The sequence below is a fragment of the Onychostruthus taczanowskii genome, unplaced genomic scaffold, assembly GCF_017590055.1.
Source record: "Onychostruthus taczanowskii isolate IOZ18803 unplaced genomic scaffold, ASM1759005v1 scaffold93, whole genome shotgun sequence".
In the NCBI taxonomy this organism is placed as follows: Eukaryota; Metazoa; Chordata; class Aves; order Passeriformes; family Passeridae; genus Onychostruthus; species Onychostruthus taczanowskii.
The window spans coordinates 543,237-569,381 of record NW_024507324.1 but is presented as its reverse complement, the minus strand read 5'-3'; the positions used below and the strand labels follow the sequence as shown (position 1 = coordinate 569,381).

At 38.0% G+C, this 26,145-nt stretch overlaps 1 long non-coding RNA gene across 3 annotated transcripts in view; it reads left to right on the top strand.

The window, feature by feature from the left end:
- LOC121347797 overlaps nt 1-25,704 on the top strand; it is a 33,584-nt gene extending 7,880 nt beyond the window's left edge. Inside the window, exons 2-7 of one of the 3 annotated variants that reach the window (XR_005954282.1) lie at nt 4,185-4,257; nt 8,041-8,133; nt 11,081-11,128; nt 22,529-22,650; nt 23,918-24,423; nt 24,515-25,704. This is a non-coding gene — a long non-coding RNA (uncharacterized LOC121347797). Of the gene's footprint in view, nt 1-4,184; nt 4,258-8,040; nt 8,134-11,080; nt 11,129-19,109; nt 19,151-22,528; nt 22,651-23,917 lie in introns of all 3 variants that reach the window. The other 2 variants (XR_005954281.1, XR_005954280.1) reach the window with 2 other exon arrangements.
- Nucleotides 25,705-26,145: the final 441 nt, after the last annotated feature.

The window sequence follows — 26,145 nt, the reverse complement described above, 5'->3', positions numbered from 1 at the left end:
TAGGTGTGCTGTGGTTTATATTCAATAGGTTTGATTGCTATAGAATGCAAACCAATGGGTAAAATATTTTAGCATCTATCTGTCTGCTATAAAAAAGATCTGATTTTTCTCATATGTAATTTAGTCTGTGTCTCCTCTTGAAAGAACTGTGCACGGATGTAAAATAGCAAAGTATAATGCTAACCAATTACACTGATTTATTATAATCCAGTAAAATTAAAGCTGTTTAGCACAAATGGACAGTTACACAGTAACACAAACTGTTACTGCTGCAGTGTTTCTGTGTGGAGACAGATTAAGGTGTTACAGAAATACAGAAAACACAAAGACATTGAAGAGACTGTGTTGACAACAAAACAAATCATTAAATAGAAATGAGCCCCTGTTATATCTAGGTCTTGTTCCCTCACCCAATGACTGCAAAGATCAGGGCTTAATTTATACTTGGGTAAGTAAGTATTGAGTGTGTGGTATAGATTCCCTACTGCATCTTACACAGATTTAACAGAGGGGGTCATGATGGATTAAAAAATTCCTCCATTCCAAAACTATCCCAAAACACAACATTTTCTGTTGTTGGACTTGATTTTAAGCAGAGGTGAGGGTAAAGCTTTGCTCTCTCTCAGTCTGCTGTGGCTCAAATTAAAAACTTCGCAAAAATTAACACCAGCATTTCAAATGCTGCAGACTACTTCTTTTCATTGTAAGAAAAGGCAGAAATAATAGCATATGAATAGGTGCTGAGCTATTTTAAAGATAGTGCTAAAGCATGGTTTTACAAAGTCTGTGTGTAAAAGCCCACAGGAGTTTGGCTTGTAAGGAGCATTGACAAATAACTGCTGTTAAGAGACTGAACCTTTCACATTCAGAAACTCTACCAGACAGTGCCCTCGTTACACCATCGGACATTTTGCTCTGAAGAAGGGTGTTCATCATTCAAGGCCTGATCTTGCAGTTAACTGGAGGATGTTGCCAGTGGCATCACCTTGCCTACGCTCTGCCTCCATGCGTGGTGTTGATCATCCCAATGAATCTTCAGAACCTGAACTATCATCTGATCCGTTTTCAAAATACTTCTTGGCAAAACAATTTTATTTTTTCCATGGCTTTCTATTGGGAAACACACCATTCCTTGGAGATTGTAGGGCTCCCTAAGTCAAACATGGCATGCAGTGTTTCTTCTCATTAGAATGAAAATTCTGCATATTTCAACAAAGTTAAAAGTAGATGTCCTGAGGTTTATTCACAGGTCTGATACTCAGAAAATCAAGTTGCACTTCTTTGACATTAAATCTTTTAATCTCGTTACAATGAACAAAGCCAGCTTTTTCAGCCTCCACAACAAAGACAATACTTTTTCTACCCCGTAACTGCTATTTATCTTGTTTGCAAACTTCAGTTATAAACTTCTTGGGTCTGTTAATGAGTGCCTGACTGTTTGTACAGAGCCTGGGACAGTGATCTGATTGAGACTTCAGGAAGTCACCAGAGTTCAAATAACAGCAGTAACATTCTGGTATGAGTCAACTGCTGAAAAATGCTCCTGTGAGGGACTGGTTAATTAAAGGTCTACCATTACTGTGACTTTGTTCCATCACAACCAACTGTTTAGTGCCTGAATCATGGGTTACATGTAGCCTGCATTTATTAAATTAAATGTACTTTTGCTAAAGAGTTACAATTTTTGGTACATGCTTCTTTCATTTTACCTGTCCTCACCCAGAGCAGTTTCCCACTGATGTTTTTCTGCTTCAAATAATTGTAGGGCCATTGTTGAGCTGAAGTGGTAGGATTGGACGCAAGAAGATAAAGAATTTCTTTGTCCTAAAGTTGCACATGGATAAGACATCTTTTCAATATAATATCCTTCTATCTTTCGTGCTTTTCAAATAAGTTTGACATTAAAAGGAAAGCCAAAAGAAGTAAAGATTAAGCCAGAGATAATTTATATTTCAAAATAAAGAATCAAAATTATTAGTAGTAATATATGAGATGTAGCTAGACTAATTTGTTTTTAAATCTTTAGCCAGTATATATGAATCTATTATTAAGTTCCACTATTTTCCAAAGCATTACTAAAAATACTTAAGGAATACAACTAAATAAATAGCATTAAAAAAACCCAAATATTTTGATGTGTTACCTTGGATTTGAGAGCAGTAACTTCTTTTGCCCATATCCTGTTGTGACTACAGAAGGATATTTTCAAAAGACAAAAAAAAAAAAAAAAAAAAAAAAAAAAAAACACACCACCAAACTGACCTTTTGATGATTTTATTAACTTAGGGACCCATGACAATTAGAAATATGAGCATAGAGGAAAAGTGTAATTAAGTTTACTCTGCTCCCATTTATTTAATAGCATTTTTATTTTATGTCTAAGGTGGCAGAAAATCTGATAGAAAAACAAGTTAAAAAAGCACCGCTCATAATCTTTCCAGCCTTTGTTTTCTGAGAACACTGCCTAATGCCCTCTGTTACCTGCATCCTTTTATCTTTAAGAAGGCCATTCCAGACAGGTGATTTTGTTAAAATCTAAGCTCCCAGTGTGAGGCCTGAATTTCAGAACCAGTGGAAAGTGCACTCTCTGAAAGAAACAGCCTCTTTTTCAGGTGTCATCAATAAAGGTTTAAAACCTGATTAAATTCTCTGCCCTTAGATATTGCTTAAAGGTGTAAACATATGGTTTGTGAACTTGCAACAAAGTCTTTGAAACCAAAAGTCATTCTGAAATATGTATATGAGGACAAAAGAAAAGGTTTCATTGTTTAAGAGACAGACACCCCTGGTTCCTCCCCCAAATTACAGCATTGCCTTGAAACCAAAGAAAGAATGGTATTGATTTTTCCAGTTCTGATGACACTTGGTGTGTCCTTTGACATTCAGGATCATCTCTAAGGAGATATTTCCTTTACAACTGTCAAATCAAATCAGGGAAATCCAAGTTCACAATTAAGCAACTTCTGCTGCCAGACAACCCTTTGGAGTATAAAGATACTGAGCACCAGGTTCCTGTATGCCAGTTGACTTATCTGCTTAAGAAGCATGGAATTTTATGTGTGGGTTTAAAGTGATAAGATTTATCTGGTAGAGAAGATTATGTATGCACATTGCAGTGCTACTGGCTTGCTTCACATTAACGAGGAGTAGGTTTAAGATGAATCAAAATCAGTCTTTAAACTGAAGACATCTATTTAAATTAAAGTTAAAATTATTGCTGGAACTTTTGCATATAGACAAATAGTTTCACTAAGATGAAAGTAAGTTAAAAATGAGGACTGAAGTTTAGTCTCCATGATCAGACTTGCAAATTAAGGTACCAGCTTTTCCTTGATTTTAGTGGGAGTCAGAAACATGATTGGTTTGAAAACTGTACCACTGGACACATAGGGATGGAAATCTTCTGGATTTCCTATGAGTCTGTGTCAGTCTGACTCCTGTGAACTTATGTAACTTTGGAAACTGAGACTTGGCCCTTTCAGCTGTTAAATTTTACCTGTTAGCTGTCAAATTTACCCTGTTACTTGTCTGAGAGAAATTCATCTGTCAGCAGTGCAACATTTATTCATAAAGTAGGTGGAATTCTGTGTATGTAGAATTTGTCTTCTTGCAACCTGCCTTTAATTCAAAGTGAGTGGGGACTTGTTTGCTTTCTTTGCTGTATTGAGTCTGGCTTTTCTAGGTCTGGCTTTTGTGATGTGAGCCTATTCTATTTTGTGGAGTATCTGTAGAAAATCTTCAATGCTACACTTTCTTTCCCCACTGCTTCACTTGGGCACAAGCAGCACAGTAACAGACTGAGCTGCTCCTTCTTTTGCCTTGAAGATGTTTAGCAGAGATAATCTTTCAGATTGCAAAATATGTGACCTTTGCACAATGCCATGGCTCATTTCTGTGGCCTGTAGAAAATTGCCCTGCTAATGCTGTTGTAACAGAGAATTTTCTCTCAAAGAATCTGGTCTAAAGGGCCCTATTAACTGAGAGGGATTAAAGCAAACAGAACAAATCTGGCAGGGAAAGTAAATTCCAAAGTTCCAGCCTTTCCATACCTGTATCAGTTGCAATGTGGCATTCTGGCCAGGAGATGATCCTTCAGTAATTCCCATAAGGACCTGCAGAAAGATAGTAATAATTCTTAATGTTTTCATTAATACATAGTCAATACATTTTCCTTCCTTACCAAGGATCCCATATAACCATGGTGCCTACATACTCCTTGATGGGACCTTTCAGAAGACACGAGTCTCAAAAGTAGCCGTAAGTATTCACATTATTAAAAAGTGACTAAGTGCTTTAATTTTGGAATAACAGCTTAAATATTTTGACACTATTAAAAATACATGTTTTATTATTGAAATAAGTCCTTCTAGTATCTGCTCTATATCTCATTGTCTTAATTTAGACAAACAGCATTCCTGTTCAGGATGTTTGCCAAGCTCCTGTGGAAGAACTGCTGGAAAGCTGTTCTGCCTTAAACTTCTCTTCTCAGAAATGCTGTTCCACTGCACCTTCTCCAAGTCCATATTCCCACTTGTAGGAATTAACAGTTAACAGTGGTATAAACTCCTTTCAGTATAGCAGGTCTGCAGTTATGTTTTAGTCTTCAAAGAGTAAAATAATTGATGTGTTACAGGGAACAGACTTTTACCCCAGTAAGAAGCAAAAAGCAGTGGCTTTGAATCAGCAGTCTGGTGAGAAGCAAAGTCACCTCCTGTGTTTTTCAGAAGCCTATTTTTGGTTTTCAGCTACATAGAAAAGACATGTTTTATCACTGTCATTGTGTATCAGTCAAACTTTAATACTGCTACAACTGGATTTATGGTATGACATTATACCTCTAGACATGATATATTCTCCAGACATGATCTGCAGAGGTAATCTCTTGCAATTCAATCAAGGGAAACTAGGTAAATTAGTCATCACACAAGTACACATTCAGGACTATAAGAAGTTGCTAGGAAAGCCATTATAAAGTTGGAAATAAAAAAAGAATCACTGTTAAGGGGCTTGTCACTGTTCTTTATTATTTGTTCTTGGGTCCTGGTTTCCTGGAGATCTTTCCTCAATGTAGAAGCAAAATATTGATGCATTAGAAGTACAATAGTCCTCTGAGTTTGGAAAGATTTTCAAAAGCAGGCAACTTTCTGTACATAGATCTGTGCTCATATATAGAAAATGTTGAGACTCTGAAATGCTGAAAACTTGGATCAAGCAATTTGCTGAATGTTGCAGCAAATGACATCTGTGTAAGGCAGGAGAAAATACAGAACTAGGAATCTGTTCAAAAATGGGCTTAAGAACATTGCCTGTCTTTACAGCATACAAAAGGGCTGTTTCAATTTGACTTGATGTGTGTTTGCACCATCAACAGAGCCTCTTAACAGGGCTACTTAAAATTCCCAGTAGATTTCAGTTTCTCATTTCCTTCAATTTGAAGTTGCTCAAAGAAAACATTAGAAAAAATTGTTTGAAAGTGTAAACTTTCCAGTGAGCTCAAATAAGATGGCCCTCTGTAATGGTGGGAAATACTTAGTTGGACACCCCCTAAGTCTCCTCATTTCATTGTTTTTACCCTTAAAGCCTTTTCTTTGAGAAAGGGATGTACTTTTTCGTGTCCTCTCTTCAGAGAGATTGAGACACAAAAACACAGAATAACTTGCCAAAGTTCAGCAGAAAGTCTCTGGTGAAGAAAGGAATTTGATTTTTTTTTTCCTTTCCTTACATAGGAATAACCACAATGTTACTTATTGCACAATGTCAGTAATTTTCTGGACACAGCATAGAGTTAGATTTTAAGAAAGAAAAAATTAGATTAAACTACTAGTGCCTTGTATATCTTTAGCATTTCAGATTGGGGCAGTTATTCATTTTGAGAAGAATGTTCTTTTTATAAATGGATTTTCCCTCCCTTTTTAATCTTTGGATATTTTTTAGATTATCATTTCATTCTTCTGCCATACTTTTTCACTGAATATATTGAAATCAGCTTGTCACTGCCAATCAGGGATTTAGGGCATGTACCAAAATACTTTCTTCTTTCCCTTAGTGACAAGCGACTAGCTGCTGTGATTTAGGGCTTGAACTCAGGAGAGCCACCCCACTTTAAACCAGCTAGAGATGGTGCTGGATGTTGCTGAAGAGCTTGCTCCAGAGCTTGTTTTTGCCAGCAGGAGGTTACAGCACATCTGGCAAAATTAATGAAAAAAAAATATTTTTAGAAGTTTTGGAGTGAACAACTACAGGTCTCCAGCATGTAAGAGCTTTAGAACAGAATAGTACTGATTTTAACTATTTTATTTTTTTATTATGGCATTGACACCAATGAGTGGTTTCCCTGAATAAAATTGGACATGCAAAGACTCATGATAAGAAAGGTTTTCAGCTTTGTATTTGTCTGCTTCAGGCATCAGATTCCATTGTGGTGCCTGTACTATCATGCTCAATTTAACTGAGACAAGAGGAAAATGCAATTTTCCCAGAATGCTGCACCAAGTTGTCCATTCTTCATAGCAAACATGGAGTCAGCACTTCTGCTGATGCCTCTGCACCTGCTTGTGAGCTGGTGGAACCACTCTGGCTGTGCCTCTGTGTTCCATGCACAATCAGAATGGGTGGCCCTGGACCTGAACAAGCACCTTTCTTCAGCTGGTCATGCTAGGATGTGCTGCTGCTCCTGGACCAGCTGTTGGAAACAAGTCTTCATGTCAATGCCCTTCTGGAAGACTTAGAGTCACTTGCAGGAATACATCAGGGAATAATACTAAGTGAAGCAACAAATGCAGCATCAGGTGTCCTGTCCAGCTCATTCTTAGGGTGTTTGTTCAAAAGATGACACCATAAATTGAATTTATTCAAGCTCCTTGGCAGTGAAAAGCAGTTTGAATCACTGGCTCACTTTGGTAGGGAAGAGATAAGAAAAAGCAACACAGCAAGGATGCAGCCAAACTGAGATTAGAAGGATTGATTTCCAGACTCTCAACCCAAGGTCTCCTATTCCTTCAAAACACAATAAAAGCTATGAAACAAAGTTATTAGCTTAAATTGTACATTGGGAACTTGAACATTGAAACAATCATTTATTTTGTTGGCTCAGAAATCCAAATCTGGATACGGTTGGATGGGCTGATTATCTCAGTGTAAGGGTCATTCTGGGTCTGTGGATGGAAAGTCAGGCCCATTAGGTTTCTGATCATCAGTATTCTGTTGATTTTTGAATACTATGTGCTGGTAACTTTCCATCTACAAATCCTGTCACGAATTTAGAGGGTTTTGAGAAAGAAATTTTTTTTTGCTTGGAAGCAGATTGAAAGAAAATTAACTATCTAAGCCACACTGACAGGTTAAAAATTAGGAGTAAATGCTTATCTGCTTCTTCACTTCGTTTTCTGAGTTAATGAACTTAGGTCAGATGCAGAGACAAATTTTTCTGAATCTGGGAATTCTGGCAAATTAGAGATTCAGAGGGGCGTCATGGTCAGTCTGTGTGTAACACAATTCAGTCCCATGATCTGGTTCCTCTTCTGGCCCTACTTCTATCCTTGTCTGTATCCAGTCCATTTATCTAACTACACAGTGCTCACGGTGGGTCTGGTATCACCAAGAGGTGAGATAACACTGTGCATTTTTCAGTACTTTGTAATATTATCTAATAACACTATTAGCATTAATAATAGTATTAATGCTCTCTACTGATATTTAATATTCTCTAGTATTTAATCTTTCGGATGGTAAATGCTTTTTATTTTATCAGATATTAAACAGTGAGATCCTCTGTTATTCTCCAGAGTTCAACAATATTAAAGGCTTATGCACTACTTATTGCAAGCCATAATTCTCAGGTAATCAAAAACATGAAAATTGGGAAAAATCTGCCATTTGTTCATGTTACATTCTGTGCTATTCCTACTTTTTGAAATAAAAGAATGCTTACTTGATGTTATTGCAAGCAGGAGAGGATAAATATTACAGTATTTTCAGACCTATTATTACCTGAGACATTGCTTGTTCCACTGAATAAACTTAGATTTTTTTCTCTCTCAGCTTTTTCTCCTGGACCTTCCTACAAGCTCTCCAATCAGTACATCATTCAAGACCACATGGCTGCTCATTTCAAGAAGTTGATGTCTGCTGAAGGTGTGTACAGTCTTTAATTATGACAATATCTGTGTAGGTAAAAGGTGAAATCAGAGTCAAGGATTTATGTTGGTTGCCCTATTTTTGGCTGGCTGCTGAATTTCTTCCCCTTTCCTTCCTCCCTCTCTCTGTCACTAACTCAATAATAGTAGGTGGATTTAAAAGTGAGGCATAAAATGATGTGCCCTAAGAGATATGTAGAACACTCAGCTGGAACTGTGACCTTGTCTTGGGAGAAGCTTGGGTGAATTCTGACTGTTGAAAGATGTAAATTCTATGACGAGAAACTGTTCCACCAAATGACAAGTTCATGTTAGGAAGAGGAATATTATCTAATTGCCCTGTACAATTTTACTCGTAGTTTCTGTTTAGGAGTATATGGCAGTGGACTAACAGGAAAGGTAAAATGAGAACTAGGGCAGGTGTTTGTTTAACTGGGAGAAACCACTGAACAGTAACAGTGAGGTTGCAGCTTTTCATGTTTAGAAAGTTACAGCATCGGTCCTAAGTAACCTAGAGGGAAGTTCCACTAACTACATGTAGTCATGTTCCTGATGGCTCTTCAAATGCTGTCCCTACTGCAAATAGCCACAAACTACTAGAAAGAAAATTCAGAATTTAAAAAAAAAAAAAAAGTCCTGTGTCAATTGTCTGGAGCTGTGTAAACTTCCAGGTGCTTCAGGTGCAGATGAAACAGGTGGAGTTGAATGGCCATAGCTGTAATTAGGTTCCTGCAAGACTTCCATCCCCTGGGCTCCAAAGGCTCTCTGACCAAAAAATTCACTGATCTCATGCAGTGAGCTTTATAATAACACAAAACTGTAGAACAATAGATCGGATTGCTGCTGTGGGTTTTGGGGTTATTTTGGTTTTTTTTTTTTTTTTTTTTTGCCAGGAGACAAATCCTTTTGTAAATTTGCAGTGCCAGAAGCTTTATCTTAAGTTACCTTGCTCAAATACAGTGCATCTTTTCATTGTAGTGTCGGAATAATTCTTTGAAAGTTTTATGACCTCCACCATGCTACAGTTCATGACCATCCCACTCATATTAGGAGGTGGAAGCTGGATTGCTGCTGTGTATTTTTGTATGCAAGTGACTTTCACTTTTTCATGGCTAATGTCACAGAAACAGTGAACTCTAGGAACTGTAGAATTCACATCCTAGGGCTTTACTTATAAATATACAGAAGCATCAGGACTAATTAAGAGCAGCAAACACTGCCATATATAATTGAAATTTTATTCTCAACTGGTGAAGTCTAAATGAGGGAGTGAAGGTCAAAAAATAAAAGGAAAGTAACAGAGGTGTTTTTCAGTCTTTTTGTGAATTACATTCTTACAGCTCAGAAGAGACTACGCAAAAGATATTCTTCGTATAAAAGGAGCCAAGTGCTTTGTTCCCAAGCAGGTTTCAATTCTTTTTTCAAATGTCAGTCCTGTTCCCCTTCAGCAGAATTCAGTCAATCTGGAAAGAGCTTCTCACAGTAGGTGCTAATCAAAAGTTCCAGTGGCTAGAATTTCTAATTCTTAGGTGTTTCACGATCTGAATTTACAGTTCTCAAAAGTCAGATTTGGAATCTTTAACCTTAAAACACTTATTTTTCTTATTATAGTGCTACATGAATCACACAGATTTTAATTGTAGAGATAACTTTTGCATACATATCAAAAACTGCAATATTGCAAGGGTATCAATGTTCTCTTCTGTACATACCTGATGCTGTGAAATGCTGATTTGCCACCTGCTCTGTACAGCTTTACAAGAGATTATAGAATTTTGTGCCTCTGAAAAATCTGGTCGGGGTATAAAGGCCTTCTCCAGTATCCTTCTAAATATTCTCCAATCTTTTTGAAATGCACCTGCTTTTTAAACTACAACTTGTTTGGCCTCACTCCAGACAGTGACCAGCCCCACATGTCCAAAACTTTTGAGCATTTGTACAAACTACAATTTGCTTTGACATTTAGCAGTAATCACAAAAATAAAAGATGGAAATTAAGTCAGTGTCCTTCAAATGCAACTGGAATGTTGATCTTCTAGGAGATTGCTTTTCCCTCTACAGTCAAAAATACTATTGCCTCAGTTATATCCAGGGATATGCAATCTGACGTGGAACTCCTTACCATCCTTAACATTGCCTGTATGGACACAGGACTTAATGAAGGCTGAAGAATGCTTGATTTCTTGAAGCTTACTCCATTTAATCTTTTACAATGAAAACCAAATTACCACATAACAGAAAACGTGGTGTGCAAAACTGTCTGTAATTGCGTAATGAAATAGCTCCTTTTGCTAGGAAGACCGATGACCTTGAGCCTCAGGACATCTTGAATCATATCTTGGAGCATCAGTTGGCAGTTTCCCCTCTCTGATAGCAGCTGCTTACTCATCCATGAAATATAAACTTTCTGGGTAGTGGTAAATGCCAATACAAAATTAATACAGCTTTTCTTAAATTGTAAATTAAAATGAAGGTTAATAAATGTAGCCATACTGGCTCTAACTTCTATACCTAAGTAGATGTGGGTGAAAACCACAAAAAACAGATCTAGATTTGATACTGAACCAGTCACAGCACTGCTGAGGCACTTATCTTATGCTTTTATGCAGATAGAAACAATGGATCAAATCCTCAAATAGTATCATTGCAACTATAGTTGGACTAACTCAACTAATTTCACAGCATTTAATGCATGCCAGATTTTGAGAACTGACCAAGCACAAAGATAATAGAAGAAAATGGTGTTCATCAGTAGAGAAAAATTAGAATTTGGTGGTCATTAGATCTGCATTATTTATTAATTATGCTAATATTATGCAGTCTGGTACTATATTCCATAGGGAATTGAAAACCTTAGGATTATCAGTTTCATCTCTGCCCATTTTGCTATGATTATTTGTGTTGTTAGTGTTTCATTGGACTGAACCTACTTTTTGTTAATACAGCTGCTGTTGATTCATCTGCACCAAAGTGTTTGCATACCAGTGTTAAATGTGAGTAGTTTTATTTCAGTTTGTTTTGAAAATAGGTCTGCCTCCATTTGTTTGGTTTGGAAACACTTGTCTTTTACGGTAAAGGTGTTCTGAAAAGGCATATATGTGCTGAAAATATGCCTCTTCTGGGTTAAGATAATAGTATCTGGTATCTAATCTATTATCTAACTTAATTGTATCTAACTTAATTGCAAATTGGGTCCTGTTTGCAGAGACACAAGCTAACCTGCAGTGTGGGACCTGCTGAAACACCTACTGCAAGCAAGGCTGTTGGAGTCATAAATTGCTGTAGTTTTCCAGTCCAAATTCAGGCCACTGGCCCTTTGAATCCCTTGCTCTTTCATGCTACGTTTTTCATTCCCCTAGCTGCTCCATGTGTCTGGGGACATCGGGCACACGTCTGCTGAAACAGGTTTTGAGGAATAAATGGGCTTTGGTAAGAGAACCTTGCACTGCACCTTAACGCCACCTCTTGGCTGAAGCCCGCAGGACCCAAAGTCAAGGCAGAGTCTCTCCTGCCCTTCCCTTTTTGGTAGGAAGGAAGATTGATGAAAAGGAACCCGTTCATACATTTGCCTGGAAACACAGCCTTCACTTTGGAATGAGTTTAGTTTCCATCATTCACCACGTTGTGATGCATATTCTTCTTATCTCTATTCTGTCTTATCTTTCTCTGGTAATTACACACAAGGCAGGACACACGCTTCCTACACAGACACCTCCTGTTTTAAAATGAAATTGAAAAAGCTGAGAAAATGGAAGCTCCAGTTTTTCTTACAGTGCATGCATAGTGAGTTCCATGTATCCGAGACCCGCGGAGGGCCGTTGCTCTGAGCAGGGCATAGCGCACTCGGAAGAAAAGATAGCTCAGAGGCAGTGGTGACATGCAGTTGTCCCAGCAAGATGCACACAAGTCAAGAAGGCAAACATAACCCTTGCCCACAAAGAGTCAGAAAAATGTATCATACGAGATCCTCATTAGACAGGAGCAAGAGAACAAGTTCAAGGTCCTAACACATTGCAATCAAAACTTCCTTAAGTTGGTTTTTTAACTCCTCACACTCAGCAGTGTTTTCCTTTTTTTTTATAAGAGCTGTCTTTTGTATAATAATTTAAAGATTAGTATTTCTCATTAATCAGTTTAATAGTGATTAAACAGTGTTCTAATAGTAGAAATAAATGCCATGGAAAGTTTTCTGAGAACATTAGTTCGAGAGAGAGATGATCCTGATGTAGAAGTGCATGAGGAGTAGAATCTCACCTCCTTGAGAATATCAAGAGGACATAGAGTTTGTTCAGCTGGGTTTGCCACAATAGCAAGTGTTCCTAGATGATATATCAGAGGGAAACATTATCTATGTTTCTTAAAATGCTTTCTTAGGAAGATATTCATCTTACAGAGCTAAGCAGAATCAAACTGGTTTGTGCAGTTTTTGTTAATTTAGAAACCCACACTGAGTACAAGGTGCCTGATGGTCATAGGAGCCACAACATGATACTCCCAGTCAGAGAAAGTGAGGACCCAATATAATTTTTATCAGTGTCCCGCTGGTGAAATGCAAATCACCTGTGTCATTTAATATTTTTCTTCACTAAAAGGTACTATATATGAGCTAAGTCTTTTTTCTGAAAATTTAGCTGCAGAAATGTCTGCCTCGGCAAAAGAAATTTTATTCCTCAAGGAATAAAACTCAAAATTTAGAAGTCACCATGAAAATGTGCATGAGAACTTCTGTGTTCTGAAGTGTTAAGTAAGGCAGTAGCACAATGGAGGTACAGTTCTTGCTTTTGGGGATGATGTGCAAATCATTTGAGCAGTATAAAATTACGTTATGCCTACAAAAATAGGCTTCTGTTTATTATTTGCATAATCAAATATCATTTGCATAAACAAAATGAATTAAGTCTGTTTTGCCAGCCTACTAGAATAATGGAAGGGCAAAACTAATTTTCTGCTTAGTACAAGATTACAGCATTTTTTTTCTTTTCATGTACGATTTTCTCCCACAACCATCTCCCACTATTACTTTTGCTAGTTACTAAATGTGGAGTGCTTTTAAAACCTTGACATTTATTAGAACTTTGACAGGTACACATTCTAAAACCATATATTTTCTTATCTGTTCTCAATCCATACAGTCAGTTAGATATAACCTTGTTTTCCAAATGTGTGAACTGGAACTGTGCTGGATTTTTCCAAATGTGTTGATCTGTGTTGGATACCACACACTTCAGTGATAGGCTGAAAAGAAAAATCAGGTCACTTGGTAGTGATGGAGACATACAAAAATCTGTAAAACTAAAGAGAAAGACTGAAAGAGCTACAAAGATTAGTTCTGAAGAGCCAGAAGAAAATACAGAGTGCAACACTTTGTTTCATTTTTGAGAATAAATGCACAGCAGATAAAACACTGTAAAGAATTTGCTAATATTTCCTATAAATAAACTGCACCATTTCGCAAGGCATCTGTAGTGTTGCACTGTAGATTCAGAACTGCACAAAGTGAGAGATGTGCTGTGGGTAGGACTTGCTCCTGAATGTGTTCTGGTATATCTAGGATTTTCAGTTCTAAGCTTTAGAAGGACACTGTTTTAAATTTTTTGCTTCATTGGGCTTTCTGCACTTCTAGATTTCATTAAGCTAATAATGTTGCTATAGGTAAGAGTGCCATTGAATTAGCTGATTTTTTTCACATAAAAAATTATTCTAGTGACCTTTAAGTATGGCATGTAAAGAATAGCAAGTACCAACTTTCATCAGTTTGTGAGAATAGAATAGAATAGAATAGAATAGAATAGAATAGAATAGAATAGAATGTTCAGCTGAAAGGGACCTACAATAATCATCCAGTCCAACTGCCTGACCAATGCATAGCTGACCAAAAGTTAAAATCTGTTAATAAGAGATATGCTCTTGAAATTGCACAAATTTATGACAAAAGTTAGGGAGAAACAGTTAAGATAAAGTTTCCTGAGTAGCCACTTCTCTCCAACACAGAGCTGGCTTTGTTGTAGCTGTAAAACTGCATCTCCAATGTCCTTATGCTAAAAATCATGGGCCATTTTTCAGCTTCCCTTAAAGAATAGAAAAACATGTGTCTGTCCCATGCCTTAAGAATAGGTATATTAGCTACAGGTGCAGCAGAGATCAGGGATATGAGAGATACAGTTCATCATCACAAGTGTTCCTGTGGAGATAAAATTATACAGAGGTGTTTTAAGAGTCATGAGAACAGCATGATTTATGAAAGTACATGAAAACAGGAATTCCTTGGCCATTCCAAGTGTCTGTGTAGGAGGATGTTTACATTTCTTACTCTTAGCAGAAAGCACACTTCCTAGAAAGAACATCTAATGAGTATGGAAAGAGAATAAGGTGTGCTGCTGAAGGCACCAGTGAAAAGGTTTCAGAAGAATGTCTCAGGGATCAAAAAGAAGAATTCATGTTACAATGGAAATGTGAAAGTTCTGGGGCAAAAAAATTGCTATGAGGCATTGGACATGAATAAAGGAGAAAAGTCAGTGTAATTTTGTTTTAAATCAGTTCTTTATTTATATAGCTCTGAGCCTGAGACTTAAACTTAGCTGTGGCATCCAGAATGTTCTTTAAATTTCTCAGTTATTAGGGATTAATAATTAACAATTAATATTAAGCAGTTGAATAACATTTTTGGACCTTGAAAGCATAAGACAGCTCCAGAAGTCTCTTCTAACCATCATCTCCATGTTACAATGATGTTCTGCCCCAGATTCGCAGAGGCCAAGTTTGAGTCAGATCTCCTGAGGTTGATCAGCTCAGTAAGGGGAGCAGAAACCTTGGCTGATGTACATATGACGCTGTCCCAGATGAGCTAAGAAAACTAGAAAAAAAACACTCATGAAAGATTTATCAAAGCAGCCCTAAACAGGAGTTCCATAGAGGTAACCCACAACTCATACAGGAGAATGAGCCACCCAAATCATTAGTTAATCCTGCAGTTCTGAAAATCTCTGGCTAAGGCTCAGCCCTTTGACTCCAAGTCCATCAATACAGGGAAGTGCAGTGGTCTAAGGCACTAATTCTCTTCCCTAATTCTCTTCCTATTCTCCCATTCCAGGAATGAGAGCGTGTCCACCAAGGGCTGCTCTCATGTATATTTTTTTTATCCTAGAATTTCAGTATCTGCTCTGCTTCCATTAGGAGAGTACTGGTTATCAGTCCAGCAAAGAACACTCACTAGCGTGGAGAAGCTGGGCTAGGAAGTGGTCATGTCACTCCACCAAGCCAAAGAATCTCCTGAAGGAAGACCTAGGATAAATCTGCTTCTCTGAGCACACTTTCAGGTGTCTACAACCTTGGTCTTAAGACAAAGACCTTCCTTATCCATTCTGTTGAGCTACAGTTTGATTACCAAGTCAAGGTCAACTACCAGTGATGGCAAGATGAGCTTTTCAGACCACTGTATGTTTTACACAATTCTCTGGACTATTAAGAGCACAGGATGTACATTTACGCAAAAGGAATTACAAGTAATATTTTATGTAAGTACATGAAGCCATGTGACTGTTTCTTGTTCACCTTTTGGGAAGTGTTGATCATATAATTGCTTCATATCCTGTGACTCATTTTTATAAATATGAAACCCAAACACACAAAAAAAAATGTGTACAGAAACATATGCTTTAGTAATTGGAAAAAGGAATAATAGCTTTCTTTAAGAAGAATTTTCTTTTTCCATGTACCAGCAGAGTATTTAAGTGGTTAGATATGGCACATACTGGTCTTTTTATAATCTGTGTTTTTCCCTTTATAATTCTCTGCATGAGACAGACATTAGTCAAAATAACAATTTCCATTCAAGTTTTAGCCAGTTGAAAATGAAGTTGCTTTGTGATTTTCAAGCCCATAACAACTGTGAAAAAGAACAAACTGTTTCTCCTAATGGTTCAAAGACATACAAAATTCTGGAATTTTCTCCGGTTTCTGTGAACAGAATATACAGTCAATTATATAAACATAATTTTATCCTTACAGACAAGGAAGCTCAGTTGTTATTTATCTTGGGCAATTGAACAAATCATTTGGTAATCAGTGAAAATTAATGTGTTTATGTAGGCAAACATCAGTTTTCTGTCGTTGCAGGTTTAGGGAGTGCTAGTGAGATGGTTTTTAATAAAAAGTTTTGTAGTCTGTAAAAAATAAATACATATACCACCCTCACAAGAGAGCTGCAATAAAGGGACTATCAAGTGTATGACTATGTCATTCAACTGTTATTCATGATTAAACAACTTGTCTAGTTCATAAATTCTTCTCATCACACTGCGACTCCTACACTATGCAGGCAACTCCATTTGGAATCTGAGTTCCCTCGCAGTACCACTGCACATTCCAAGATCATCTTCTGGGAGTATCTGCCCAAAATGATGCACCAGCTGGAGCAGAGTAGATGAGTGTTAATCATCCTCATTTACAGGGAACAAATTAAGACACCAGAGATTAATTAACATACCTGTGATCACTCTGGAGCTGGGAATTAAGGGACAGTTTTCCAAGTCCTGCTATAGTGTTTTAATCACCAAGTCATCCTTCCCATCAATTTCAGAGTCTGTGCTGTTGAAAGGGGTGCTTTAAAAAGGGAGGAAGGGTGTAGTGGGAACTATTGGAGCATGTCGAGAAACAGGAGTCTTGTCACAGCCATTATGCACCAACTTCGCCTTTTCCTGCCACAGGAGAAAGCCGATTACTTTTTGCCTTCCTCCTGGGGAAATTCCTGTTAATGTCAACATGAACACTCACAGTAGTAAAAGGTGCAGAATTTGGCACGTGCTTAGAAAACAACGAGTCAAAGAACAACAGGCAGTGTCACTTAGAAATGTTTCTTGCTTTATTTGGTGTTCAGAGATGTTTTAAAGGTGTTCCTCCCATTTCAAATCTTTGTTATCTACTCACCTGATAGCACTGCAGCATTTAAATATTGCTCAAAACAAATCATGCTGAACAAGACCTTGGGGCTTAAAAAACACCATGTCCTGTAGCTTAATGTTCCAACATAGGCTTTTTGTAAGGACAACTAGCATAGAAAAGAGCCTCTGAAATCAAATCTAAGAATTTGAGCCTCACTTACCACTGGTTTGTACAGAAGAAATGGTCTTCTTTGCACTGAAATGCCAAAATAAACAGTTCCCCACTAGACAAACTGCTAGCAGTGTAGATCACAGCACCTGGCCCATAGATGTGAACTTCATGAGTTACTCTCCTTGTATCCCTGTGTATTGCACTGGCCAAAAATCGAATACTATATCAACTAAAAATAGCAACAAAAATTGAGAAAAAATGAGGTTTTCGAGAAGCTGATAGGTGATCTGTGATGACTGACACATATCTGAGTTTCACAAACACAGCAAGAATAAACTGCTGTGGTTATATAGCCTGGTTTTTCCCTAAGTCTTCTCTGCATTCATTGCTATTTCTGAAGTTGTGGGGAAAGGGTTCAGATGTCCAAACCTTGTTCATTTACATCTCACTTCTCATTAAAGTGTTCCAAAGGCTAACTTACCTTGCAATGAGGAATACATATCTCTCCTTTAGGATGCATTTGTATTGTTTAATTTCTGCTCTGTTTATAGGTAGTCCTAAGCAGGAATAAAGTTACTTCTTAACCATCCTTTTGCACAAATAAATACATTCAGCTCCTTAAATCTAACTCTTTGGAGAGTGTTTTCCAGAGTTCATCATACTTATGGATCTTCTCTGTATCCTTCCCAATATGTGAATGCTTCTTGAGTAGTAAGGTTTTAAAGTAGGATGTATAATTCTAGCAACAGCTCTCAAGTAAGAAGTAAAGGCTTCCTGTACTTAGACATGAGGTTTCCACTCCTTATGGGCAGAGGTATTACACTAATTTTGGCTCCGCTGTTGCTGTGGGAAATTACAGGTAGCTGTTTGTCTAGAAGAAAGTATGGATGTTTTATTTAGTGACACTCATTCCCAGATAAGACTCTCCTTCTTTAGGTAAGAGCCTGCCTTTTCACAGTGGAGATGTTAAATTATCCATGCTGAAAAGTATGCTGCTTCCCTACCTCTGAGCAATGCACATCACTTTGTTACAGTAAACCACCCCTTTATTATTCATGAGTTCCCAAACTATAGTTATTCAAGCTTTATGAGAAATGATTTTATGTTTTCTTTCAGATAAATGAAAGAAATTATTTAATATTACAATATCAAAAGTGATCCTTGTTTTAGAAACACCTGCTGATTCCATTTTCAGATCTCCCAATTCACCATTTTGTAAAAACCTGTAATTTTGTTCTAATTTCTGAGTCAAAATGCCATGCAGAACATACAGAACAAAGCCAGGGAGCTTACAGAAGTCTTTTAAACAAACACCTTTATCTCATGCAACCACAATCAAAAGATCTTTTTTTCTTATCTAGTTAGCATGGTTCTGTGTTTTTTGACTGGTGCTGCTCACATTACTTACTTCAAATGAGTCTTGTAACAGCCTTTCAGTTGTTATGCTCAGGACTGATACTAGCCTGGAGTTCATTCACCACTTTTGCTTTTCTCTTTTCCCCACAGTCCTTTGAAACTTCCTTGTTTTTTCAAAAGTCATTAGGAATTAAACAGCCAACTGTTTTAAAACTCTTGGTAGGAATTAAACAAGAACTCCCACTCTGAGTCAGGAATGAAGGCATGAGCCAAGGTGTAGATTCTATTTCTAACTATAACCACTGAGTTTTGTAACATCTGATAAACAACTTCAGGGAAGCCTCTTCTGGTTTTATATCCCATGTTCATACTTGGGCCATAATGTTCTGCCTTAGACCCAAAAATAACGTTCTCTTTTAAGAGGCAGCTGTGCATGCAATCTAAGGTGTTTAATGACCCTTCTTCCTATGTAAGATAAAGATAAGTAGACCCAAAAGGCACTGGGTTTAAAAAAAAAAACGAAAAAAAAAAACCACCCCACACTCAGATTTCTTTTCTTTCCTTCAGATCAACCAATATCATCAGCTAAGCTGCTTCTACTATATTGGGTAAGTTAGTGCCCACTCATTTTGTACACAGGACTTCCACACAGCAGCAAAGGAAAGACAAGGTGTTTTATCAAACGGCAAGCAACAAGAACTGCCAGGAAAACAAAGTGGGGGCTAGAGCATCTGATCTTCCTGTGGTTTTCAGGGACCAGACTACAACCAAATCCCTTCTCTGTTTTTGTCACATTGACAAGTATAGATACCAGTACAAGTACCAGTGAAATTGTACTCTAGCACTGATAAATTAATGCCTGCCACAGTAGGCAGGACAATAAATTAACAAGCAAATGAGCTTAAGAGAAAGGCTGTTAAATACATTTACCTAAATAACTCTTGCACTGGCCACACTACATGAATCTATTCCCTGGGAAGCAGTTCAGCCAGTTCTTAAACTCTTCAGCTAAGACATGAGATCAGTAGGCAAGGGAAGGCTTATTTTTGCTTTTCTAAAAGAAAAAGAAAGAAACCCCAAGCCTCATGAAAAGTTTGCATGCTATTTTCTATTTTGTTCTTGGTCACTGATGTTTTTAAAAATCATTTGGAGAAAGACATAATGGGCAGGTGGTTGTTTTCTCCTACAGAGAAACTGGAGAGCAGGGCTGGAAATTGTTTAGGCAGTTAAATCCCTTAGCAGACATGTCAGCAAACCAGGATCTGCTGCAGGACCTCTCAGTCAGCCTCACCTGGCTGTGACACATACAAAACCCAGCACATGAAACTATCAGGAAAGGGGAGGGAGAGTTGCTATGAGACTTTCTGCCCAGGAGCTTTTGCTAATTTCTCAAAACATAAAACTATAATGCACTGGAATAGGATGTATTTGCTTCCATGTGGTGTGTTTATAACCCATATTTATAGTCAAAATATCAGTGAAATACTAGACAAAAGCTGTTTAAAACCTGTAGCTCTTTGACCTGGAGCATTTTATTTTCTTGCCCTTGGCAAGGCTTGCTGAAGGCTCAGTTGTCCTGCCTCACCTGTGCCCAGACAGAAAGGAGGAGTGGCATGGATGTCACTTTTTCCTGAGGCCTCCCACGCCATTGGCACGGTCCTGAAAGAAACCTGGTACCCTGACTGGTGGCACTGTTGTACAGACACTACACAAGCTACCTTGCCTGCTATTTTTCACATGACTGCAGAATGCAAAGTCTTTAATCAGAAGGGGGGGTTCCTTTGATTGGGCCCATGAAAACCAAGATGAATGAGGAAGGTATTAATCTCTGCATAAGCGCGATTGAGCAAGTACATTTTGTTATTTGTTTCAGTGAGTTGTATAATCCTGCTTCCCAATCATCCAAATAGGATTTAGCATTGTCAACATGTTTTTCTTAATAGGATGATGCTATGAATTCATGTCTATGCAAGACTGGAAAGCCAGATTACCTGTCATGAGAGGCTGTATATTTGTCTTAGCTGTCAGTGAAATCTTGTTTTTTCAATGAAAAGGACACAGCTTTGAGGCCATCTTAGACTGTGGGATGGTGTGCCCCATATAAGACCCCTCACAAACTTTGGAGGAACATTTAGAGAAGTGTATGTTTTGTTTATAAATAAGATTCAGCTGTTTCTTTTCCAAAAGAAATAGTACTGTAAGGCTAACACCCAGTCACCCTCCTATTAATTCAGCAATTTTCAATACTAAATACAGGTTGGTGCATCTCCCTCCTCAAAAAAAACATGTTTAGTAAGTGCTGCTTTGCCAGGTTTCAGGTGTTATTCTGTGACATTATTAGTGAGATGGTCTGCAATTACACCCCTTCAGAGAAGGAGCTGTTTCTTCTCATTAGCAAAAAAATTGCAACTTATTGTGAGGACAAGTTTTAGTCTCTTGCCACAGTAGCAATGTAAGGGGACCCTGTGCTGATCACGAACCGGTTGTGAATTTTGACAGGAATAAGTCATTGTTAATCAAAGCATCATCACACTACAGAAGCCACATTTCACCAGCCCTCCTGAAGCCTTTCCAGCTCTCCAGAATTATATCTTCAAGTAGCCTCTGCTGCTGCACCCAAAGGGGAGTGAGCAGGATATATTTCTTTGCTGGCCTGCCTGGCAGTATTGGCATGTGCTACCATGTGCCAGAGCTCCATAGGATGAGGAAATTCTCACAGAGCTGCATTTTTTACTCAAAAAGTCATATGTAGCTCGCAGGACCTCAGTGAACCCCTCTTTATCAATATTTTGTGTGAGTCCCTAGGTTCAGCTAGAACTGGAGGGAGGGGAGGGTATTTTTTAAACATATCTCAATAAAAAGAAATGTGTTGTTGCCCATCAACATACACTTTCTCTCAGAGCTGTGCGTGGAAGGAACACAGCAGGTAAAAAGAGTTGAAAATTTTGGTCATGCATCATTCCTGTTTGCATTGTTAAAAGTAAGGTTCTGACAAAGGATGGTGAATTGTGAGAAGATTTTCATTATACATAAATATGCCCCTGTGGGCTTCTATAGTCTTGGGTAACTCATATCTGCTTCCAACCCCTGTATTTTTTTATTATTTTATAATACTTAATATATATTACATATTAAATTATATAATATGCTATATATTATATAGCATATGATGTAATGTAATATGTAATATATAATATATATTAAGCAGTCATGATTATAAGAATAAGCATTCTTATTTCTACTCTCACTTGCATATTTTCAGGAAGATCAGAAGGTCGTGAAATCATCTAATGGTTTGGGTTGACAGGGATCTTAAAGATCATCTGGTTCCCATCCCCCTGCCATTGCCAGGGACCCCTTGCATTAGATCATGTTGCTCAGAGCCCCACCCAGCCTGGCCTTGGACACTCAAGTTTGGGTCATGCACAGCTTCTGTGCCAGTACCAAAGGGCTGAGTCTGTTTCTGTTCATTTTGTGTGTGAGGGACTAACAAGAGGGTCACCCTACTCTTCTCAGGCTGAGTTTGACCATGCAGAATGAGGACTTTGTTGGGATTGCTGCCTGCACAGACCACAGTGGCAGCCTGACTTTGGTCACTCAATTCTTAGTATGTAGACTTGAATCCTTATTCAACTCTCTCAGCTCTTCTTTTCTGACCTGTCTCAGCTTCTGTCTAGGATAGGGGAAAGGATGCACAGGGTGGGAACAAAATGTTACCATGCTCTCTTATCCCTCTAGTAGCTCATTACTCACTGTAATGAGTGATGTAAAGGACTCCTGGCTCACACTGATTTCAAATTCAGATGTGTGCTGAGCACAGAAGCAGCAAGAGCCAACTGTAAAAGGTAAAATGATTGCCTTCTCTGATTGCTACTTGGAGGAGGAGATAGTCTTTAGTGGCCAAAAATAATAATGAAGAGCAATACTTTATGACCTGATCATTGACTTAACAGGAACAGACTGTATTTTCATATTTACATGTACAGACAAGGACCAGCAGAAAAGAGACAGAATAATTCAAACCCTTGATAAATACAAGAAGGATCTTGTACGTGGTCTTCCTGCCTCACCAGTCAAATGCAGAAGTATTTCTCCAAACCAGCAGAAGGTATGTGATATTCTGACAGCGTAAGACCTGTCACACAGGTGGCATTGAGCCACATAAAAAAGCCCATTTTCCCCTTAGTTAGATGTGCTCTGTGGTGTGGGGAGTGCCTGTAGCACAGCAGTTACGTGCAGGTTTGTTCAGTGTGCCTTTTTATAGTCTAGTCAAGCAGAGATAATATTTGACTCTCAGTTTTGCCGCCTGGCACTTATCCTCCCACTGAATTGTTTCTGTCCCTACATGGCCTACAGTGACAGGTATCAATGTTATGGCTGTGTGTATGTGACTAAAATATGTTCAAGAGAACACAGTGTTTTCAAGAGAATGATATTCCAATATTTTTCTGTGAATTCCCATACTTAGCGTTGTTTTACAGTATTCCCTGAATTTGAGAACATTACTTATTGGTAAAACCAAGACCCTAATTATATATTCTGCCAGAGACCAGAAACTGGACAACCCCATATTAATGTAAGTAGACTTTTCTTCACCAAATTCTTCTAGTGAACCTCACCTCCACAAATTCTTGCAAAACATTTCATCCTACCATAGTCCAGTGTCTCTCTCAGGCAGAAATTCCTCAGCAGAGTATATTTAGGTTTTAAGAATTTCTATAATTTGAGAATCATAGGGGGCTTACCATTAGATTTTCAATTATATTGTTTACAAACATCATCCAGTTCAAACATGCATTATTTTGTTTTGCAAAATCTTTCTCCCACTGAGATGAATAGCAGTAGATCACACTTTCACCTGTGGTATTTGTAAGGAAAGCAGTGGCTCTATTTGACTTCAAACTCATGAGATGATGCTGTGCTCATACCTGCACAGGCACACAAGGAGAGAGAACAGAAGATACCATTGATAGAGGACTGTGAGACTGCCATGGAGTCATCAGTTCCATAGGCAATGCCCAAGGAAGAAAAAAGTCTCCTGTTCTCCTTCTGTCAGCCCTGGCAAGGAAAATGGGATTTCTGTAATTTCCCAAGACTACTTGTTATTAGAAACTCAGCTTAGTAAAGAGAAGGAAGGAAAAGGAAACTAGGTAAAGGACTGGTTAATTACCTCAAGCACAGTGGCAGGATGGCTTTACTAACTAACCACCAACTGTGGTTCCCAGAACTGATCAAGTCAGATACACTTCTAAAAACCAATTGAGCCAGTTTAAAAACAGTTTCTTAAAATTCTTCCTGTGTGAGCTACTTTGTTGGAAATAGTGTCTGTAGCAAATTCTCATGTAATTTTTCTGTCTGTTTTGTTTAACTTTCAGATCAATTGGGCACTGTTGGAAAATGGTCACCCACTGTCTGGTCAGAGCAACTATCCCAGGACAAAGAGAGAGCAACCCCTCTCTGTATCAGGCAGAAGTTCACTTAAAGGACTCAGAGGCTGAGTCCTGCTGCAAGAAAGGCTGTCCCAAATACTGCTCTGTGTGCTTGGTCTCCAACCAACATCAGTTCACAGTCCTAGTGCCCACAGATCATCTGCTTCACCCCTCCTGCAGCCTCACATGCCTTTGAGCAGTCACAACAGGAAGAAGGCATTTCAGAACTCTGTTCATAAAACCTACTCTGGGGACTTCCTTGACAAACATGCAATTTACTTTGCAGAAAAGAAGCAGTGTTTTACCTCTCAGATCTTGAAGACATCACATCAACCTTTGCTTGTAAAATATAGGTATTATAATCCTCCTTCCAGAAAAAGGAGCTCCTCCCCAGGCAGACCATCAATTAAATCAGCAGGCATCAACAGCAAAAAGAGAGAAGGCTTACACAGGTGCTGACATCAATGCTAAAAGTTACACAATTTTTTTTCAAACACATTATTTGAATCATAGCTGTTTCTCACTGTGCTTTTAATCTTTCAGATTTTTAGAGGATGAACATATGAGACCACATTCTGCTAACTTTTCTCAGCAGCCAGTTGAGGTTAGTGTATCCAGTGAGTTACAAAGAAAAAAGGGCAGAAAACACTACTTATGTACAAAAGTTGTCCTGGTTATGTGAAAATTAAATGGATAATGGAGTCAGTGGCTTTGGGGAATCTTTGTTAAGAGCAAAACCAAAATACTCAACTTCCTTAAGAGAAGTGACTACGGTTGTAACTGAGAAATCCAGCATGCAGGGCTAGAAGGGGTCAACAGGGATCTGTGAATAAAACAGGAGCAGCTAAAGTCTTTGAGAAACACAAATGAGGCACTGTGATGTGAGAAACAGTGTACCCCAACACAAATCTGCTCTTCTGAGAGCAGAGTTCTTTCCTACTTGACTGAACTCTTGCTTTTTGGTTGGTTTACAGCCTTTCATTCCATCTAAATAATAACTTGGAGCCCAGAAATGTCCAGAAAAAGTGCTATTCTCTCTGACTACGGTCACATGTCATGCAAGATTTTGTCTGTAAGTTGCACTCCATTAGTCATCTGGATTTTCAAGATGAATGGTGAATTGATTTAGGAAATTTTAGTGCACTTAAAAATAAGGGTTGCTTAACAATAGCCAAAGCCATGCACGATAGAGGAGTTTTGTATAATTCCTTGGCCCACGTGCCCCTTTACAGAAGCCATTCTGAATTTCTACACAGCTCAGCCAAGGAACCACAGGCATGATATGTGATAGCTTTGTGCTTGATAGTGCTATTTCAGTTCTTATTTCAACCACCAAAACCTTCATTTAACAATATTAACTGGAGTAGCTCCTACTTTCATTTGATGACCTGGTCTGATTTTCTAAGTCCTCTTTCAAAAACACAAATGTATTTTGCATGTCCTTCTAAATAAAATGCTGTTGTATTTGTATGGAATCTGTAAAGATTTTCAATTTCGACAGAAATTCTGATTTTCTTTATATTTGCTTCCTTTCTCTTGGGTTATACAAGCTGATTTCCATTTCTGTTACCATGAACCTACCCAATAATAATACTTGTTCATTATTTACATGAGTGATTGACACCCAAGACGTTTATTTCACATGAGCTGGAATGTGATATAGTTGTGATTTTGATATGTTGTGGTATCAGATTATTTCCCCTGGTACTCTGAATGGAAATAAATAATGAGAATACAAAGATAATTAAACAAATCATTTACTTTTTTCTCCTTTTCATTTTTGTGGCAGAACATGAATTGTGGAGTCATGATTCTAAAATGCCACTTTCTCCAGGATTACAACTTGAAAAGGTGTAAGTCATATATTTGTTTGTCCCTTTTAACTATTTCTAAGCTTCACATCAAAATATTAAAGTAGAAATCTAGTGGAAAATTGAAAACATGACACAAGAGCCTATTACCAATGGCTGTGTGCAGTGAGTAGAGGGATTATATTGGGAATAAAGGATTCAGCCACTTGCTTGGGAAATGTGGGATCAGAAAGTTGGAAGAGCTTTTCTGGGTCATAGTCTTACTGTATTGGTCTTAACATATTTGGCTTGCCTTTTACTGTAGGCAAGCTAAATATGTTAAGACTAATAAATATAAAATTATCTTCTGGTACCTTTGTTCAC